The sequence below is a fragment of the Mus caroli genome, chromosome 8 (genome assembly GCF_900094665.2).
Source record: "Mus caroli chromosome 8, CAROLI_EIJ_v1.1, whole genome shotgun sequence".
Lineage (NCBI taxonomy): Eukaryota > Metazoa > Chordata > Mammalia > Rodentia > Muridae > Mus > Mus caroli.
In genome coordinates, this window is record NC_034577.1 from 107,962,088 (window position 1) to 107,976,746 (window position 14,659).

At 43.1% G+C, this 14,659-nt stretch overlaps 1 long non-coding RNA gene across 1 annotated transcript in view; it reads right to left on the reverse strand.

Annotated features, from left to right (window-relative positions):
- Positions 1-616: 616 nt before the first annotated feature.
- LOC110299596 overlaps positions 617-14,659 on the reverse strand; it is an 18,617-nt gene continuing 4,574 nt past the window's right edge. Inside the window, exon 4 of the long non-coding RNA XR_002378489.1 lies at positions 617-677. This is a non-coding gene — a long non-coding RNA (uncharacterized LOC110299596). The remainder of the gene's footprint in view (positions 678-14,659) is intronic.

A 14,659-nucleotide genomic window follows, 5' to 3' on the forward strand; every position in this document is an offset into this window, starting at 1 on the left:
CCACACACCTGTTCTACTTTACGTTCTGTGTTACTATGATAAACGTCCTGACCAAGAACAACTTGAGGAGAAAGAGTTCATTTCATCTTACGGGTTTAGAGTCTGTCACTGAGTGAAGAAGCCAAGACTGGAACTTAGAGCAAGACCTTGAAGCAGAAACCATGAAAGAACACTGCTTATTGGCTTGTTCCACTGCCTTGTTCAACCCAAGCCCAGCTGCCCAGGGATAGCTCTGCCCACAGTGGGTTAATTAACACTTGTTAATATCCATTAACAAGTAAGAAAATGTCTCACAGACACGTCCATGGCCAGTCTGATCCAGACAATTCCCTCTTTCCAGATGACACAGGACTGGGTCAAGTTGACAGCTAAAGCTAAGGCAGCATCTATTTGACAACACCCTCCAGCTCAGGGCTATTTCATACACTCTGAATTTATGTTTTACTTTCCCTAGTTAATACAACTCACCTTGACCTCCTTGTTTGTTTCTTCTCTCAGATTTACTCCTGGGCTGTTATTATAAGTCAATAAATGGGACTGTTGCCTACTTTGTTGCATAAACCATAAATAGATGATTTTTTTTAATTTGTACATACATTGAAAGACCTTGGCTCACTAATATTCTCCACATCCACTGTCACCTTAACACAAGATACAAGTATCATTCAGTTAAAATCCTGTAGTAAAAAAAAAAAGTTTTACTAAAATATTTTTTATATATGTATGTATAAAATGTTTTATACAATATATGTTTTATATAAAATAATGTACATAATAACATATTAGCCCAGAAACTTAGAATACCCAAGATACAATTTGCAAAACACATGAAATTCAAGAAGAAGGAAGACCAAAGTATGGATACTTCGTTCCTTCTTAGAATGGGAACAAAATACCCATGGAAGGAGTTACAGAGACAAAGTTCGGAGCAAAGCCTGAAGGAATGACCATCCAGAGACTATCCCACCTGGGGATCCATCCTATAAACAACCACCAAAGCCAGACACTAGGCAGATGCCAACAAGAGCCTGCTTACAGGAGCCTGATATAGCTGTCTCCTGCAAGGCTCTGCCAGTACCTGGCAAATGCAGAAGTGGATGCTCACAGTCATTCACTGGACTGAGCACAAGGTCCCCAATGAAGGAGCCAGAGAAATACCCAGGGAGCTGAAGGGGTCTGAAGCCCCCTAGGAGGAACATCAATATGAACTAACCAGTACCCCCCCCCCGAGATCCTTGGAACTATACCACCAATCAAAGAAAACACATGGTAGAACTTGTAGTTCTAGCTATATATGTAGCAGAGGATGGCCTAGTTGGTCATTAATGGGAGGAGAGGCCCTTGGTCCTGTGAAGGCTCTATGCCCCAATATAGGGGAATGCCAGGACCAGGAATGGGAGTGAGTGGGTTGGGGAGCAGGGGAGGAGGGAGGGGATAGGGGATTTTCGTAGGGGAAACTAGGAAAGGGGATAACACTTGAAATGTAAATAAAGAAAATATCAGAAAGAAAGAAAGAAAGAAAGAAAGAAAGAAAGAAAGAAAGAAAGAAAGAAAGAAAGGTAAATAAAGGTAAATAAAGGAAATATCTAATAAAAATTTTTATACAATATATATTATATAACATAATATATATAACATATAATATGTAAATTATTATATATATATGTGTGTGTTCTATGTACTATATATAACATAAAATATATAAATTAGTATATATGATGTATATATTTTATATATAATGTACATAACATATATTAATTAGTATATAATATATAAATATATAATATGTTTTATATATGTGTATGTGTGTGTACACACACACATACACACATATATACACACACACACACACACTTAATTAGAAAAGTAGAGTGGAAGAGAAGCCACACTGAACTCTGAACCCGGGGGCTCCAGAGATCACTGAATAGAGGTGTAAACAACATTGAGGATGAATACTGACCTTCCTGAGGTAGGTGTGTTAGAGCAGAGGAGGGAGGTCAGGAACTCTGCGACATCAGCTTACCCACACTCACAGGTAGAAGCAGGGATTCTTTAACTTAGAAACAAACCCGGGCAACATAGTTAGATCTTGTCTTAAAAATAAAAAATAAAGGCCAGGTGAGGTTCCACACACCTTTAATCCCAGCATGAGAAAGGCAGAGGCAGGCAGATCTCTGTGAGTGCAACCCCAGTGTGATCTACAAAGCAAGTTCCAGGACATCAGGGGCTACACAGACAAACACTGTCTTTAAAACCCCCAAAATAAAATCAAACACTATATACCATAAGCATAATGGATTCATCCCAAGAATGTGAAGATAGACCAGTAAACAAAAATATAATATAATATAATATAATATAATATAATATAATATAATATACAGATCTCTGTGAGTTCATGTCTAGCCTGGTCTACAGAACAAGTTCCAGGACAGCCAGAACTACACAGAGAAACCCTGTGTGAAAACAAAACAAAACAAATAAACAAATAAATAAGTCTCTACAAGGCCATGTGAATTTATGTAGAGAAATGTTTAGCAAACTCCAGCAGACTTTCAGGAAAAAAGTTTCAACAAAGTAAAAAATAGAAAAGAACTTTCTCATTGTGCGTAAGAGCGTTTATGAATCTCTAACTAACGCCCCACCGGATGAAATGCTGAAGATATCGTTGCTTTTCCCATTTCTAATCCACTGTGCTTAATGTCCTATCCAGAACAAAGAAAAAGGAGGAATAAAATCTTCTTCATTTCAAAGGAAGAAATGAGCGGAGTGGAGAAGCAGTGATTAAGAGCACTGGCTGTTCTTTCAGGGGACTAGGGTTCAACCCCCAGTACCCACATGGCAGCTCAAAACTATCTGTAACCCCACTTCCAGGGGAAACTGTGCCCTCTTCTGACCCCCAAGGGCGCTCGCTGCATGCACGTGGAACACAGATATACATATAGGTAAAACATGCAGACCTACAAAATAATAACTGATAACTTAAAAGAAATGAGACTATTACATGACTACATGTAAAGAAAACCACAAGAAACCATTTGAATAATTCAACAAAGTTGCTGACCAATTCATGAGAACAGCCAGTTATTTCTACAGTAGCAATGGACAATACAGGGAGGGAATTAAGAAAACTGTTCTAAGTACAATAGCATCAAAAGGAGTAAGACGGATACGAATAACCTTGGCCAAGGAGATGCAAGATGTGTACTAAAACCTACAAGACAGCCATGCCAGCCAGAATCTACTTCTGCCCTCAGGGTATCCAGGGACCATTGCTGCACCAGGCCTGACTGGAAAGAAGACTGCTTAGTCAGACAAGTGGGTGAGACAGGAACTCAGTCAGGCATGAGTGTGGGAGAAACAGCCTTCTCTGGAGACGGATTTCAGTGAGACAGCTCTCTCTTATCGGGGATAACGAGGGCTATATAAACCTTGGGGAGTAGGTAGAGGTTTGGGGGGGGCTAAGGATATATTATTTCTGGTGCCAAGGTCCTGGGGTGGGGGGGTGTTTCATTTGCATGAAGAGGAATTTCAGGTGCTCGCTGGCCACGTCCTTTCAGGGAGAGAGGAAGTTTAAACTGTAATCTGGCCACCAGGCTATGTGACTACCTCAAGGGTGGTAGAGGTGGGGGTTGTAAGGCAACATGGACTGGAACATGCAGGCCCAGAGCCGGGAGGAAAACAGCCCTACTCCGGCCGGTCTCAGGATGAGATGTTGGGGTTTAGACACATCTTGGCCTCACTCTTGCTCCAGACTGGCTCCTCCAGTCCCACGGCAATCTGGCCTCATATAGTCATACATACTGGAATCATGTGTGCGATTAATTTTACTGCTTAAGAGGCAGAGGTATTGGTTCTCTATGAGTTCAAGGACAGCCTGGTTTACATAATGAGTTCCAGGCCAGCCAAGGCTAAATACTGAGACCCTATCTCAGAAAACAAACAAAAGCTATAAAGTGCTCCTGAAAGAAATATAAATAGTACCTTAAAAATAGAAAGGGGTGCTACAAGATAGGTCAGGAGATAGTGACGACTGCCACCAAGCCTGATAACCTGAGTTTGATCCTACAATCCACACAGTGGGAAGAGAAAATGAACTACCTCTTATAAGTTGTCCTTCGACGTACATACATGTCCAGTGGCACAGGCATGCACACACACACACACACAGACACACACTCACTCACGCCATGCAAACATACAGCCAATAAATAAACAAATGTGATAATGTTTTAGTTAGGGTTTTACTGTTTTGAACAGGCACCATGACCAAGGCAACTCTTATAAGGACATTTCATTGGGGCTGGCTTACAGATTCAGAGGTCCAGTCCATTATCATCAAGGCAGGAGCATGGCAGCGTCCAGGCAGGCACAGTGCAGGAGGAGCTGGGAGTTCTACATCTTTAACTGAAGGCCACTAGGAGAAGACTGGCTTCCAGGAAGCTAGGACAGGGTCTTAAAGTCCATGCCCATAGAGACCCACTTTCTCCAACAAGGCCACTCCTACTCCAACAAGGCCACCTCCAAACAGTGCCACTCCCTGGGCCAAGTATATTTAAACCACCACAGATAACATTTTTTAAAAAATGCAAAGTATCCCATGTTCATGGATTAGAAGATAACATTGTTGAAATAACAGAACTCTCCAAAATGATCTGCTGAGTCCACAAATATTCAATATTTACCTCACGATGAATTAAAGCCGTAAGTCCATACACTAAAACTAGAAATCCTTTAGAAAAGATATATGGATAAATTGTTATCACTAAAGAAGATATGGAACAAAAAGCTCTTCGAGGGTCTGGAGAGATGGGTCAGCAGTTACGAGCACTTGCTATCCTTTCAGAGAACCTGGGTTCTATTCCCAGCACCCATAAGGTGACTCTCAGCCCTTCTGGGGCCACCACACACATAGGCGGTGCACATACTGCATGCTGGCAAAATATTCATACACATTAAAAACTGAAAGTAAAGGCATCATTTTAAATTGTAATAAATGAATAAAGTAGGGCACTAGTGAGATAATTCAGCTGGTCATGCAAGTATGAAGGCTGAGGGTTATGGTCCAAACTCCATGGGGAGGTAGAGACCAAAACTGAGACAGAGACAGAGGCAGGAGGATTAGAGCTTGCTGCCCAATCAGCCCAGCCTACTCGGCACACTATGGGTGCAGTGGAAGACCTTGTCTCAAAAAACTAGTAATTCGAGGCCAGCCTGGTCTACAAAGTGAGTTCTAGGACAGCCAGGGCTAAACGGAGAAACCCTGTCTGGAACCCCCCCATAAAAAAAATCTAAAGTAGAGAATTGCTGAGGTGAAATTCCCAAGGTTGTCCTCAGACCTACACCTGTGTAGCCTCAGAGGTAAGAATGGACTATACAAGTGGTTGACGGTGCACTTTTGGCACATGTGACTAACTTTGAAATCAACCGTGGAAAGAGAAGGGAGGGAGGAAAAAGAAGGGGGGGAATGAAGGGACAGAGGAGAGAAACACACACACACACACACAAAACCAGTGAAGTTTAAAATGGTTACTATGCTACATCAAAGACAACCAAACTTTTACAAAACCCTATTGTATTCTTCAAACTGGCTGAATACAAAATTAACTCAAAAAAATCAGTAGGGGGCTGAAGAGATTTCTCAGCAATTAAGAGCACTGACTGCTCTTCCAGAGGTCCTAAGTTCAATTCCCAGCAACCACATGGTGGCTCACAACCATCTGTAATGGTATCCGATGCCCTCTTCTGTTGTGCATGAAGACAGCTACAGTGTATTCATATAAATAAAATAAATAAATCTTTTTAAAAAAAAATCAGTAGCCCTCCTTTACACAAATGATCAATGGGCTGAGAAAGAAATCAGGGAACCAATACCACAAATAATATTTCTCGGTGTAACTCTAATCAAGCAAGTGAAAGACATGTATGACAAGAACTTCGAATCTCTGAAGAAAGAAATTAAAGAAGATCTGAGAAGATGGAAATCTCTCCCATGCTCATGGATTAGTCGGATTAACATAGTAAAAATGGCCATCTTACCAAAGGCAGTCTACAGAATCAATGTAATTCCCATCAAAATTCCAACATAATTCTTAAAAACTCTGAGTGAGCAATTCTCAACTTCATATGGAAGAAAAGCAGCACAGCTAAAACAACCCTATGCAATAAAATAACTTCTGGAGGTATCACCGTCCCTGATCTGAAGTGTACTACAGAGCAACAGTAATAAAAAACTGCATGGTATTGGCATACAGACAGGTTGATCAGTGGGAAAAAATTGAAGACCCAGAAATAAACCCACACACCCTCAGACACATGATTTTTGACAAAGAAGCCAAAACCATACAGTGGAAAAAAGAAAGCATCTTCAACACAGGGTACTGGTCTAACTGGATGTCTGCACATAGAAGGATGCAAACAGATCCATATCTATCACCCTTCACAAAACTCAAGTCCAAGTGGATCAAAGACCTCAACATAAAACTGGAAAACTAAATCTAATAAAAAAGGAAGTGACTCATATCCTTGATAGAATTGGTCCAGAAAACAACGTGCTGAACAGAACACTTACAGCTCGGGCGCTAAGTTCAACAATTAAAAAATGGGATCTCATGAAACTGAAAAGCTTATATAAGGCTAAGGACACTGTCAATAGGACAAAATGGCAGCCTACAAAATGGGAAAAGGTCTTCACAAACCTTACATCCAACAGAAGGCTAATATCCAAAAGATATAAAGAACTCAAGAAGTTAGACACCAACAAATTAAATAACCTAATTTAAAAATGGGGTACAGAGCTAAACAGAGAATTCTCAACAGAGGAATCTTGAATGGTCCAGAAGCACCTAAAGAAATGTTCAACATCCTTATTCATCAGGGAACTGTAAATCAAAATGACCCCGAGATTCCATCTTCTACTCATCAGATTGACTAAGATCAAAAAACTCAAGTGACATCTCATGCTGGCAAGAATGTGGAACCAAAGGAACAGTCTTCCGTTTCTGGTGGGAGTACAAACTTGTACAATCACTTTGGAAATCAATCTGGCAGTTTCTCAGAAAATTGGGTACAGTTCTCTTTCAAGACTCAGCTATACTACTCCTGGGTATACACCCAAGAGATGCTCTACCATACCACAAGGACATGTACTGCACCATGTTCATAGCAGCTTTGTTTATAACAGCCTGAAGCTGGACACAACCTAGATGTTCCTCAACCGAAGAATGGATCAAGAAAATGGGGTTCATTTACACAGTGGAACACCACTCGGCCATTAAAAAGAAAGACATCACGAATTTCGCAGGCAAATGGATGGAAATAGAAAATATCATCCTGAGTGAGGTAACCAGACCCAAAAGGACTCACATGGTATGCACTCACTTATAACTGGGTATAAGTGGGTATAAATTACAGGATAATCACAGTACAATCCACAGACCCTAAAGAGTTAAAATAACAAAAAGAGTCAACCAAGACAGCTTAGTCAGCCAACAGGGTCTCAAGGGAGGGAGTGAGGATTGAAAAAGAAAACCAATTAGACAAAATGATAGCCTGACTCCATCAGAGCTGAGGCTGACGCAGCTCTATGTCTCTCCAGCCTGCTTTTATATCATCCTAGGTGCATCAAAAATACATGGTCAGTTCTTAGATCAAAGACAAAGGAGTCAAGGGAAGTGGTAAACAAGGAGATCACACAAGACAGTAATTAAGCAAAGCAGTAGACAAAGCCCCAATGGTCACTGTTTCTGATATTCTTATCTGAGCCTACTTCCTTGTCCGAGCCCAATGACAAATGACAAATTCCTAGAAGTGGCACCAAAAGCTCTCAACAGAGAGCTCAAGAGAGGATATTTCAATCTCACTCAGGATGGAAAATAAAATTGTCATCAGAACTGAATGGGAAAGGGACGGGGAGGGTAGCAGAGGAGGAAGTTGGGTCTAGGGAGACACCTCTAGGATATATGTCAGGGACCTGGGATGGGGGCGGCTCCAGGGAGTCTATGAGGGTGAGTCTAGCTGACTCCCACAAAAACTTCAACCCAATTTTTTTTTCCTGTCTACAACCAAACTTTTACAACTTTTACAAACTTTTACAAAAGTTTGGTTGTGTGTCTGAGGGTGTGTGGGTTTATTTCTGGGTCTTCAATTTTTTCCCACTGATCAACCTGTCTGTATGCCAATACCATGCAGTTTTTATTACTGTTGCTCTGTAGTACACTTCATGGCCAACCAATGACTGGCCCAACTTGAGACCCATCCCGTGGGCAAGAACCAATCCCTGACAGTATTAATGATGCTATGCTATGATTATAGACAGAAGTCCAGCATCACTGTCCTCTGAGAGGGTCCACCCAGGAGCTGATTGAAACAGATGCAGAGACCCACAGCCAAATGTTAGATGGAGCTCAGGGAGTCTTGTGGAAGAGTTGCGGGAAGGACTGAGGAATTCACAGGAGATAGAGACTCCACAAGAAGACCAACAGAGGCAACTAACCTGGACCCTTTAGCCTCCCAGAGACTGAACCACCACCCAAAGAGCAAACATGGGCTGGACCTAGGTTCCTCACACATATGTAGCAGATTTGCAGGTTGGTCTTCAAAAGGGTTGACCAACATCTGGGGTAGGGGCTGTCCCTGACTCTGTTGGCTGCCTGTGGCTCCTGTTCCCCTAACTGGGCTGCCTTGTCTCATCTCGGTGGGAGAGGATATGTCTAGTCCTGCAGAGACTTAATGTGACATGGTGGGTGGGTACCCAGGGGAGGAGAGGAGGAGGCATGGGGGATAAGGCTGTCTTGGGGGAGGGTGACTGGAAGGAGGGGGGCTGCAACTGAAATATAAAGTGAATGAATGAATGAATGAATGAATGAATGAATGAGAAAGGAAAATACTCAGCATCAAAAAGGACTAAAATTAATCCTTAAATGCAATTTGATTCTAGTCAAAATACCACGGGATTGTGCTTACAGAATCTGACAGGGTAATTGTACGGTTGGTCGGAGTGATAAATGAGTGTGCATGGCTGAGGAAATTCTGAAATTATCAGTGGGGAAGAAGGCCACACACCAGAGACTATAACGTGGTACCCAGAGGTCTAAAGCACGTGATCCAGGGGAAGCGCTGCTCAGCTTCTGGTACCCAGAGGTCTGGTCCACGTGACTGGGGGACGCGCTGCTCAGCTTCCTCCAGCTCAAGGGTAAAGGGTTACACAGGGGACTGTGAGCTAGGCACACCCATAACAGCTACGTTTGAAATGATGACATCTTTAATTTCAAAATAGAAAACCACAATCGGGAACGAACATAAACAACACTGCTGTGTAAATGAAGCCGAGTGTGTTCACAGAACCCAACACCTCACTACTCTGCAATTTGTGCTCCGAGTTACAACTGCAAAAAATCTTTTTATTTCAAAAGGAAAGTTGGGGCTAGAGAGAGGGCTCAGCAGTTAAGAGCACTGGCTGCTCTTCTCGGAGATCCTAGCTCAATTCCCAGCACCTACACGGTGGCTTACAATCATCTAATATCTAATCATTTCTAATATCAGTCTCTCCCGGAATCTGACACCCTCTTCTGTCCTCCAAGGGCACTGAATGCATGCGGTGCGTAGACATACAGACATGCAGGCAAAACAATCCCGTACACTCAGTTTCTGAAATGTTTTCAAAAGGAAATTTGTTGGCTATTGAAAAACTGTCACCAACAGTTGGGTATGATGGTGAATGCCTGTGTTCCCAGCCCTGGGCAGGTGGAGGCAGGAGGATCAGGAGTTAGAGGACACCCTCAGCTGTACAAGTTTGAGGCCAGCTTAGTCTACATGGGATCTTGCCTCAAACAAGAGAAAGAAAACATACTGAAGAACAGTCTGGAACTTGGGGGGTGTAGATCAGTGGAAGAATTCCTTAGCATTCGCATGGCCCTGGGTTTGAACCCTGACATCAAACAAAAAAGTAAACACCTGGGGCTGGAGAGATGGCTCAGCGGTTAAGAGCACTGACTGCTCTTCCAGAGATCCTGAGTTCAATTCCCAGCAACCACATGGTGGCTCACAGCCATCTGTAATGGGATCTGATGCCCTCTTCTGGTGTGCATGAAGACAGGGCACTCATACACATAATTTTTTTAAAGTAAACACCTACAGGGTGATAAAGACTGCCAAACAGACTGAGGATTGCGGTGAAATCAAACAGAATTCAAGGCAATGAATAAGTAACAAAATCCAAAAGGCTCAAAACAGCAACCGTCACGTGTGAACATACACACACACACACACACACACACACAGTGTATTGCAACTGTCCTGTCTCAAGTCAATAAGGAAAAGAAAAAGAAGAATTCAGCATTTGCTCTGAGGGTACTGACTGGTCACTTGTGAAAAGAAATCAGGCCAATTTTATCAATCACAGCACACACACAAATTAACCCTCAATGGATTAAAGAGTTTAGCTCTTTGCCATATTTAACAATTATTTACCAAGGAAAAACTGACCTATACTCTCAGCACAACCAGGCCATAGGGAGAACCCTAGCGCCTCAATTCTCATGGGGCCCAGAGTCAGCTGAGACCTGCGAGGATACCACCTAGTATGCCATAGCCGGGGTTCCACCCCAGTTTCCTCAGATCCAGGCAGGGTCCTCTACATCTCTACCTCTCCTCACAGCTGAGTAAGGAAGCCGAGCCCTTCCTTGGTGAGAGACAACCTCTGCGGTCTTCCTACTCACCCTGGGGAAACGCACGGCAGGAAGGGAAATTTGGAGGACAACAACAATTTAAAATATGGGTCTTTGGCATTTGTGGGCAGATGCTGAAGAAGAAAAACCAAAGGCTCCTAAGAAAGTAGAAGGAGCAGGGAGATGGCTCAGCACATAAAGGTGCCTGCCACACAGCCTGGGTGGCCTGAATATTCAATGCCTAAAATCCACAGGGCAGAGGAAGAAAACCAATACCATGTAAATTGTTCTCTCCCTTCCTCTCCTCTCCTCTCCTCTCCTCTCCTCTCCTCTCCTCTCTCCTCTCCTCTCCTCTCTCCTCTCCTCTCCTCAGTCTCTGTCTCACATCAACATACTAAATAAATAAATGAATAAGGAAATGTACTTTAGATTTGTTAAGTAAGACAGAGAGTGATCCCTTAGGACACAGGGCAGAGGTTACTATGAGGAGGTCGTTTATCCTGCATCCCAATAACATTTTCCTCATCAATGTCAGAAACAACTAGCAGACAGATGAGAGACTCAGCCCCCACCCCACCCCGTGTGTGTGTGTGTGTGTGTGTGTGTCTGTCTGTCTGTCTGTCTGTCTACTGTATGTCTCTGTCTCTCTATCTCTCTGACTCTGTTGTTCTGTCTCCCTCTGTCTGTGTCTGTCTCTCTTTCTGTGTGTGTGTCTGTCTAGCTGTCTGCCCGGTGTCTGTCTCTATCTCTGACTCTGTTGTTCTCCCTTTGTGTCTCTCTGTCTGTGTGTGTGTGTGTGTGTGTGTGTGTGTCTATCTCTGTCTTTCTATCTCTATCTCTGACTCTGTTGTTCTGTCTGTCTCTGTCTGTGTCTGTCTCTGTCTCATCCCTCAGACAAGGATGTCACCCCTATTCCTACGCAATGAGGTGTGGCATGTGGCCAAGAAACCTTCCTGCAATTCTCATCAACCTCCCAACTGTTTCCACCTTAACTGGCAGGACAAACACAGCACAGAGAGCAAAGGTTGGATTGCATAACCCATCATCTAGCTATATAACTGCCTCCACTGCTATGCCAGAGAAGTTCAGGGTGAGGACAGACCAGGGGCTGAGATGGAATTTCCCTGAGGGCATATGAGAGCTCAGGAGGGAAACAGGAATTCAACAGATGCAGTGACCCAGAGAAGAATTGTACCCCCCCCCCCACTTAAAAAATATGGCAGGAATGGAACAGACTCCTGCGCTGAGGATAGAGAGAGAGAAGAGTAGAGATTATAGAGAATTTAGGAGTTTGTCTTCTGTGGGCCTGAAGTCAGAGCAATGGCAGCAATGACCTCAGGCCTATGGGTTGGCCAATAAGATAGAATGTCATCTGTTTGAAAAATCACAAACACAGGAAAGAATCCAAGTTCAGCAGCAGGAAGCAAGGCAGAGAGATAGAACATGAGTTTGGTTTCAGACTTGTGAGTTTATTTGAAGGTAGCTGAAGAAAAACCCAAGAAATGAAATAGGGGTGCTGGAAATCTGGTCTCTAGCCAAAAGAGGACTCTGGAATGGAAAAGTAAATTTGGGGTCATCCACTTATGAGTTATTTCCAAAATAATAAAGCTACAAATGTGGATGAGGTGTCCTGGAAAGAGACATGAGGAGAGAAAAGAGGCTAGACCTGAGTCTTGAAGAGCTCTGTTATTTGAAGACGGGGTTAGAGAGAGACTCGCACAAAAGAAGACCTAGAAAAAGAAAGTATGTCCGGCAAACGTAATGGGAAAGTCTGATTGCTAGCTGGATGGGATTTAGACTCACCATGACCTCACAGAAGCATACCTGAGTGTCCTTCTGTGAGGCCTTGTCCAGAGAGGTTTGACTGAAGAGGGAAGAGCAGCCCTGAATGTGGGTAGTGCCATCCATGCACTGAAGTCCTGGCCTGAATAAAAGGGGGAAAGTGAGCTGGGGACCAGAGCTGGATTTCCCAACCGCTCACAGAATGTGAGCAGCTGCTTCTAGCACCTGCTGCTATGTCCTCCCCGCCATGATGGACTGTAGCCTTAAGCTGTGACCTCACTCAGGCAGCAATAATACTCAGAGTGTGGAGTCCGGGAGGCCAAGGGCAAAGCAGAAGAGCCCACCCCTACTCAGTGCCACAGAGACCGGAGGTGGTGAAGACCAAAGAATGCTCTTCAATTTTCTATTGCGTTCATGGGTATTCGAATGTGTGTGTGTGTGTGTGTGTGTGTGTGTGTGTGTGTGTGTGTTGTGTGTTTCTGTGTTTGTCGACGTGGGGGAGAGGAATAGAAAATCAGTCTGGCAAGCACACACTATTTGTCGAAGCTGGACAACAGACTCCTGTGAGTTTACGTACGTTTCACTTTTATGTGACTTTGAAAGACTCCATAATAATCAAAAGTAGAACTATGGGACAAGAAAAGGCTCATACAATATTCCAAGGGTTGAATGTTCCTTTTGACAATCGAGCCAAGCCCTGAAGAAAAATGTTACTTTGTGACTGAGAAAAGAAGAAAAATAATACTAGATGCAAAAAGAACTAGAAAATCCAGCCACAAAGGCACATTTAAAGCTATAAAGGAGATAGAATGCATAAACTGGCTGGTATTACTGCCAACAGATGACTTTTTTACTTGAGAGAAGTCGTAGGGGCCATCAAGCAGGTAAAGGTGCTTGCCACCAAGCCTGACAACCTGAGTTCAAAATCCCCAGGATCAACATGACAAAAAAGAGAGATCCAACTACTTGTGCACTGTGAAATGTGCTCATGTGTGCCAATTCGTGTGTGTGTGTGTGTGTGTGTGCAAAGCAAATAAATGTGATTTAAGTTTTTAATAGAGCCTGTTATATTACTGAAAAGCAAAGCCTTTCTCTCCTAACCAACCAACAAGTGTCCTGGTATGATGATACATTTTATGCTTAACTTGGCCTTGGTCAAAATCATTACAGGGTATGTCTGAGAAAATGTTTCTAGAAGAGAATAGCATTTATATCAATGGACTTGGTAGATGGCCCTGCCCTGCCTTAGATGCACAGGCACCTTCTAATCCTTCCAGGCTAGTGTTGGCAGCTTGACAAAATCTAGAATCACTAGTATCTGGCTCTGGGCATACCTCTGGGTGGCTATCTTAACTAGATTAACTAGGTAGGAAGGCCTGTCTACTGTGGGTGGCACCATTCTCTTTTAAGTTGCTTTTATCAAAGTATCTTATCATAGCATTGGAAAAGGAAACTAAGACAGGAGGGTGGGGCTGAGTATAACAGAGCAGCAGGAGCTGAATGCACCTTGGCACTGACCAACTATTTCAGCTAAGACACCAATTTTTTTTCCCACCTCTTCACTCCTGGTTCTCAGGCCTTTGGATACACAACAGACACTTTGCCACTGACTTCCTGGCGCTTAGGTCTTTGAACCACTCCACCAGCTTCCTCAGGTCTCTGCATTATAGATAATAGTTCTCTTCATACACTGTGGTAGTTTGAATAAGAAATATCTCAGATTTGAACACATGGTTCCCAGTTGGAGCTTCTGGTCTAGGCCGTTGTGCAACCTTTAGCAGCTAGAGGAAGTGTGTACCTAGCGATGGACTCTGAGATCTCTGTAGGCCTGTCTCACTTCCTGTTCTCCCTTTCTACTTCCTGTGTGCAGCTGAACATGTGACCAGCTAGCTTCCTGAACCTGTTCCTCCTCCATGACTTCCCCACCATAATAAACTTTAGCCCTCTGGAGCTATACGCCAAAATAAACTAAAATAAACGGTTTTATCCCCCTACGGTGCTTTGGATTGTGGTATTTTTAACACGTCAATGGAGAGGTAACTAATACAATACACATTGCATAACTTCATATGAATATTTGGTTCTCTTTCTCCAATTAGTAAAGATGTCTTAGTGCTGGTTGCTGTCCTACCATACCACTGACCAAAGATTCAACAACAGATTTGTTCTCTCTCTCTCTCTCTCTCTCTCTCTCTCTCTCTCTCTCTCTC